This window comes from Phascolarctos cinereus, unplaced genomic scaffold (assembly GCF_003287225.1).
Source record: "Phascolarctos cinereus isolate Bilbo 61053 unplaced genomic scaffold, phaCin_HiC Scaffold_726;HRSCAF=1367, whole genome shotgun sequence".
In the NCBI taxonomy this organism is placed as follows: Eukaryota; Metazoa; Chordata; class Mammalia; order Diprotodontia; family Phascolarctidae; genus Phascolarctos; species Phascolarctos cinereus.
The window spans coordinates 408,797,069-408,804,290 of record NW_027556098.1 but is presented as its reverse complement, the minus strand read 5'-3'; the positions used below and the strand labels follow the sequence as shown (position 1 = coordinate 408,804,290).

Here is a 7,222-nt window from a genome sequence, read left to right as displayed (position 1 = left end):
CTCCCCGCCAGCTTCACCAGACCAACTTTCCCCCCGCTGCCCGGGCTCCAACTTTGGACCAATGGGGGTGCGGCGCCGGCTGGGGGAGCCCGGATTTGACCAATAAGAGCACAGTGCCGGCTGGGGGTGCCCGGAAAGGGCCAATGAGGATGTCACCGGGGCGGGGTATCTGAGACAGGTGCCCTTGAGGACTTGGAGGAGTGAGGAAGGGGGTGCCCTGGACTGCCCACGGGTGGGTAGCAGATAATATTTCTCGTGGATCCCTTGGGGGAAGGGGTCCATGAGCCCCATCCCGCTTGGACCCCCACGTGCAGCAGGCCAGAGTAAGGAGGCAGGGGGTTAGGAAATCCCTCAGTAGGTTCCAACCTCTGGTCCCAGGCGCAGTGAAGAGGCTGGCTCTTCCAAGTCTGTTACCATGGCCATGGCCGTGTTTATTTCACATTCGGTAGTACCAAAGAGAATCCCATCTCATCCTACCCCAGACCCCCAGAGAGATTCTCGGGAAGAGAGACTCCATCCTCCCCACCTGCGACCTCAGATTCTGAAGAGATGCAAAACCCTCTGGAGCTCGGCTTTAGAGCTCCCCAGGACCCCACACGGGAATCTTGCCCCACAGGGACTGCAGAGAGAGGGATAGCCCTACTAAGCTGGGAATCCGCTTCCACGCTGATGTAGACTATGCTGGCTGGTTCTGCATTGGAGTGTTTGGGGCCAGGGCCTTCCTCCCTCCTCACTGAGTTTCAGCGTGGGAGGTGCTGGGGTCAAGGCATCTGGGGCCTGTAGGACTCCATCCATTCTATCCCCCAATAGAGTGAGGTGTTTCGACAAGCACCCAAAGACCCAGCTCCCTCCTTACCTGCTCCACCTCCCTCCACCCGGCCCCACCTTCCGAGACTAAAGTCAGTCCCCGCTCGCGGTCCCGAGGTTCCGCCCTCCGTAGGTGGGAAGGCCCCCCTCCCCTTCTTTCCAGGACCCGCCTCCCGCCACTAGTGGCACTTCCCTCAGAGAGTAGTTCCAAGCCCCATCCCTGATCCCCGGCCCCGCCCCCTCCATGCAGACCTAGTCTTCAGAAGATGTAAAGGCCCCGCCTCCAGCTCCATAGACTCTAAGGAAAACCTTAGAGGGTTTTCCCGGGCCCCGCCCCAAGTAGGTGACATCAGCTCAGAGGGTGGTGTAGACGTAGACACAGACGAGGACCAGCAGGTTGAGTGCTGTGCCTACCAGGCCCAGCAGCGCCAGCAGCCTCTCTTCCCTCTCCGGTTCCGGGGACTCGTCCATCCGCAGCCTCCCTTCCTCCTGAAGAAATCACAGGAGGAGCTGAGGAAGGGTCAGGAAGAGGGCGGGGCCCGGAAGGAAACCCCTAGATTCTTCCTCATCAGGCCGACGCTTAGGACTGTGCCCAGTGTCGCTCCCTTAGGCCCTCAGCCCCAGTCCATTCCCCCAATAGTGAAAACAGAGTCAGATATAGGAAGATACAAAACAGACAGAGAAGGACAAAGACACTAGAAACAGAGACGGAGCCTATGAAATAGAGGATACAGAGAAACAGAAAGACCTCGGAGACAGAAGACAGGACACAGAGGGAGACTCAGAAAGAAAAGCAGCTTCTCCCTGCTGCCACCCCAGCTCTTCTCTCACACACGAGTCTTCTTCTGGGGGCTGCTGAAAGCCTGAGGGTATGGACGATGCCTAAGGCCCATGGAAGCTCTCCAAAAAATCCCTGCCATTCAAGGCCCAACTCAGGTGCAACCTTCAGAAAGCCTCGAGGGATCCTTCTCTTTAGCCTCCCTTCTCTTCTTAACAGTTCTTTCCCCCTCCCTCCAGTCTAAAGCAAGGTCTTCTTCAGCTACTTTTCTATTGTAGTCCCTCTCCCCTGACCTCAACCAGGTCCTGTACTGGGAAAGGCAAGAGATCTGAGTTGGAGTTCCAGCTCAAGGCACTTCCTGTGCGTGGTTGGACGAATCACTAACTCTCAGCTCCTCTAAGCTTCTGTAAAAGGGACCATCAAATCCTTGCCTTCCCTATTTCCCAGTGCTATAAATCACTGTTTTGGTTTGCGTCTGATTGAAAGCCTCTGTCAGCCTGGGAACTATCTTAGTCCAGGCCTGTGCTTCATCTCTCACGTCCCCAGAGCCTTTCCTAGAGCCCTTTCTGCATCTGAGGAAATGTTTGTAGAATGAATGAGTGAATGAGTGTTCTCTGATATCCCCACAGCCTCAATGTTGCCCACTGATAGAGACAGAGATAAATAGAGTGCAAAGAAGGTAAAAGAGATACCTAGAGATAGCTATGCACATGAACAGAGACACGGACATGAACACAGGGTTCCTCCAAAATACACACACATGTGCATGCAAGGAGAGAAGTTGAGGTCTGCACATACACAATTACACACAGGTGCCCACAGACAGGTCCACATACAATTATTCAAGGTACACAAAGAAATGTGGAAGTGCACATATAGGAAAAAATACTCAAATCTATAAAGAGACACAAAACTAATTGAATGCATGACATAGAGGTCTACAGACACACACAATTACTCCCAGGTGCCCATGAGGGGGGGAGAGAGAGAGAGAGAGAGAGAGAGAGAGAGAGAGAGAGAGAGAGAGAGAGAGAGAGAGAGAGAGAGAGAGCACAGGGATGCCCAGAGACAGAGACAGACATATGCCAAATTGAAGGTACATACAAACATGCAGAGAGCAAGCTACACACAGAGAGATACACAAACATGGAACCCAATTACTCAAGGCACATGCAGACATACAGAAGTACATACATACAAGGGCACAGAGAGTACACAGAGACACAGGCATGCACACCCTACACAATTGTGCACACTGGTACAAATAGACATACAGAGACACATGCATAGTGACACAAAGAATACTCGCAATTACACACAAGTGCACAGAGACACACACTTGGAGAATGGGACTTGCCCCAGGAGAAGAGAGAAGAGGAAGGGAAGAGAGGGAAGGGAAGAAGAGGAGAGGGAGGGGGCGGGTCGCCTCACCAGGCGCAGCATTGGCCCCTGCTTCTCCTCGCAGCATTAGCTGGTGCCTCCTCTTCCTCCTCGGTCCCCAGATGCAGCCACCGCCAGGGCTCCCTGGAGCCTGTGGGAGGGAGGCCCCGTGAGTGCGCTCTGCTCCCAGGACTGGGGGATTGTTGTGTGTGTGTGTGTGTGTGTGTGTGTGTGTGTGTGTGTGTATGTGTGTGGTCCCCAGCCCCCCCTACCTGCTGTTTCCAGGCCAGGACTCCGGAGTCCTCTACCCTCAACCGGGCCTTCTAGCTCCTGCCCCAGTCTGCCCTGCCACCCCAGACCGTCGCCTCCTTCCCTTGTTCGGAGGTGGGGAGGGGGAGTCAGGTCAGCCTGTTCAGGCTTGGCCAAAACCCTCCAACTCCGGGCCTGAAAGCCCCGCCCCTCGGCGGCCCCGCTTTTTAAAACAGGGAGGAGTCCAACCCAACCCCACCCCCAACTCTGGGATGATTTTATTTCCCGCCCCCACCCCCCTCTCCAGGTTCTTAGCACAGGGAGGATTCTGTACCCCTGGCTCCTCCTCCTTTGAGTCATCCCAAACTGCACCCTCTGGTTGCTAAGCAACTGCATCTTCATCCTGGTCCATGGGAAGCAGAAGGGAGAAAAATGGAGTAGGGTAGTTACTGGACCCCAGTGGCCCTTCTGGATCACCCGTACCTTCTTGAATTCTCATTCTGGGATTCTAGGCTGTATTCTAGACTCGCTCGAGGTCTGGGTCACCACTTCCTGGGTTCTAGGCAGCTTGCCTGTGACATGGCAGCCCCAAAAGCTAGTGTGATCTTAGAATGCATCAAAAGGCATGCCTTCCAGGAAAAGGAATAAGGTCTGCCATCCTTTGCCCTGGCCAGACCACAGCTGAGTGCCACAATTTAGGAAGAACATCGTTAAATTGGAGAGTGCCCAGAGAACTGCAACCAGGATGGTGAAAGGTCTTGAGTCCATGCTCTGTGAAGATTGGTACAAGGAACTGGGGATGTTTAGCCTGGGAAAGAGAAGACTGGAATGTGGGGGGAGAGGAGGGATGGAGGGGGGGAGGAAGGAAAGAGAAGAGAGCTGTTTTCAAACATTTAAAGGACTAACACTTGGCAGAGAGATTAGACTCGTTCTTTTTGGTTCCAGAGGACAGAACTAGGAAACATCGAGTTTAGGTATGACGTCAGAAGAAAAAACCCAAAGACTACGAAACAACTGAAGCTGCCCACAGCTGGAATGGGCTGTCTGAGGAGGTGATGGATGGAAGGGAAGGGAGAGGAAGACCCACTGGAGGTCTTCATGTAGCAGCTAGATGACTATTGGTAGGGTGTGTCATGGTGGGAACTCTTTGTCAGATAGGGACTGGCCTAGGTGACTGATAGATAAATGGACCTTCCAACTCCAAAATTCTTTGTAGCTGATTCTGCTCGGTTCCCCTGGCCTCAGAATTCAGGGTGCCCTAGTATTCTAGAATCTCTGCATTCTAGGTCATAGAGTACTCCAAATGCACTGAAGGCTAGGGGGCTTTTGCTGTGCCCTGAGTAGTTTAAATAGCAAGTCTTGGCATTTCAAGTCCATTGTGTGATCTGAACACAGTAAGCCTTTAACAAGTGTTTAATTGAATTGAATTTCCTAGCCTTCATATTCTCATAACAGAAAGGGGGCTCCAAGGGGATATAGTCTGACCTCTACTTGCAGGCACATCCATGCCTTCAACACCCCAGACAAGTTGTCACCTAACCCCGCTCAAAGATCTCCAACACTGAGGAAATCATCACCTCCCCAGAAAGCTCACACAACTTTGGGATGGTGTCTTAGAGGGCCTAGAGGAGGAATTTCTCCTCCACTTGGACCTTGCAGAAGACATCCTTCAGGATGTGGTAAATGCTTTTCATGAGCAGACATCTCTCTGTTGTGCATGCCTGGTTAACATTAATAATTAAAGTTATATTGAATCTCCCCTTATGGTCTGCTGTGCACACGACAATGTTTTTTATTTCTTCATTTTGTATTTAAGTATAAAATTTTAAAAATTTAAAACATTGGTTTTAAATTATTGTATCAATAAATTTAATTCGTTATATCACATATAATTATATATTATATTAAACTTTTAATATTAAAAGATGGCTGGAGTTATTTCTGTAGTTTCATTTACCAAGGACTCTGATATGATCTTTTTTTTTTTTTGGTTAGGCAATGGGGTTAAGTGACTTGCCCAGGGTCACACAACTAGTAAGTGTTATGTGTCTAAGGCCAGATTTTGAACTCAGGTCCTCCTGAATCCAAGGCTGGTGCTCTATCACTGCTCCACCTAGCTGCCCCTCTGATATAATCTTAACATATGCATGACTCCTCATTGGAGGAGAACCTTTCAGGTTGCACTGTACCTTACCAGGTCAAGTTGTTGTTGTTGATTGATAAACACAGAGGAATCTTAAATTCTCTCCTCTTTTGAACCAGTAGTGCAACTTCAAAGATATGGTTTAATGTAGGAAATAGTAGGCAGCTCGGTGGTGAAGTAGAGAGACTATCAGACCTGGAGTCAGGAAGATTCACCTTTGTGAATTCAAATTCAGCCTCAGATACTTCCTAGCTGTGTGCCCCTGGGCAAGTCACTTCACCCTGTTTACCTCAGTTTCCTCATCTGTAAAATGAGCTGGAGAAGGAAATGGCAAACCACTACAGGATCTTTGCCAACAAAACCCCAAATGGGGTCACGAAGAATTGGACATGACTAAACAGCAACAAAGGAAAACAATTTACAGAAGCCTGTCTGTTTGCTTCTCATATTTTCTTCATGGATGCTTTCAATATGTCTAAAAGCATTTCTCATAAAGACTGTGAAAAGAAAATGTTTCTTGGTCTTTTGGCTAGAATCAAGTAAAGATTTTATAAGAAGAAGGAAGTAAATGTGGGAATCAGCAGCTATTGAGGAGAAGTTGCCATTTTGGGTGAAGGCACTAATATTTTTTTTGGGGGGACATCCTTTTGGTACCTTCCCTTTCCTGCGATATCTTATAATATTATGTCTCAATGCTCTCCAAGATCTTGTTTCTTCCATTATGGATTTCCTCAGTGTGCACTTGGTCTGGTCCAGCCTCTCTTCAATAGATTAATCAGCAGTTATTAAACACTAACTATATTTGAGGAATTTCCAGTTCCTTCAACTGACCCTTGAATGGATGGAAACAAGGTTCTAGGCTTATCTTTTTCTTTTGTACTAGAACTTGACATTCTGTTTTTTGGAGGTCTTATTTTATTTTTAATAGTATTTTATTATGTAAAGAAAATTTTTAGCATTCATTTTTACAAAATTTTGAGTTCCAAATTTTTCTCCCTCTCTCCTCTCCCCTCTTCCTAAAATAGTAAGCAATCTGATATAGGTTATATATGTGCAATCATGTAAAATATATATCTATATTAGTCACAGTTGTGGAAGAAGAAACAGACCAAAAGGAGGGAAAAAAAGCACAAAAAATTCGATCTGCATTCAGAGCCCATCAGTTCTTACTCAGGATGTGGATAGCGCTTTCCATCATCAGTCCTTTTATTTGTCTTGGATCATTGTATTGCTGAGAAGAGCTAAGTCATTCATAGTCAATCATTATACAATGTTGCTGTTACTGTGTACAATGTTTTTTTGGTTCTGCTCATTTCACTTTGCATCAGTTTATACAAGTCTTTCCAGGTTTTACAACTTGACATTCTAGCAAAGGGCTATGGTCAGACAAGACCTTGCTATTCTGAATGATTATGGGAAATTGTCTTTCCCAAGGGATACTTCTCTCTCTCTCTCTCTCTCTCTCTCTCTCTCTCTCTCTCTCTCTCTCTCTCTCTCTCTCTCTCTCTCTCTCTCTCTCTCTCTCTCAATAGAAAACAGCTGTTCAAACCGTTGAAACCTTATACTCTTCATGTATTTCTTGTTCACGGAATGTTCCAGTGTTTTCCAACTCCACACTGCCCTTACCTATAGAAAGAAAGACAATAAAATGTTCAGATTTGCCCCATTTTAGAAGAAGACCTGGCTATAGCCCCTCTTTGCACATCTTATGTTAGAGCTCTTCTCTTGTGAGCATAAGAAGACAAATTGTCTTGGCTCAGTAAGAATATGCAAAGTACTGAATCAATTCTCTAACAAAAGGTAAAAGGTGTTCTCCAGTCTCATGATCTTTTTCACCTTCCTGCAGACCTATCCAATTTGTCATT

The 7,222-nt window shown here is 47.9% G+C and overlaps 1 long non-coding RNA gene across 1 annotated transcript; it reads right to left on the bottom strand.

The window, feature by feature from the left end:
- Positions 1-408: 408 nt before the first annotated feature.
- Positions 409-3,396, bottom strand: LOC144454250 (uncharacterized). Its single transcript, XR_013482585.1, has 3 exons — positions 3,238-3,396; positions 3,017-3,116; positions 409-1,296 (listed from the first exon to the last, which is right to left on the bottom strand). It is a non-coding gene; the product is annotated as an uncharacterized LOC144454250 (long non-coding RNA).
- Positions 3,397-7,222: the final 3,826 nt, after the last annotated feature.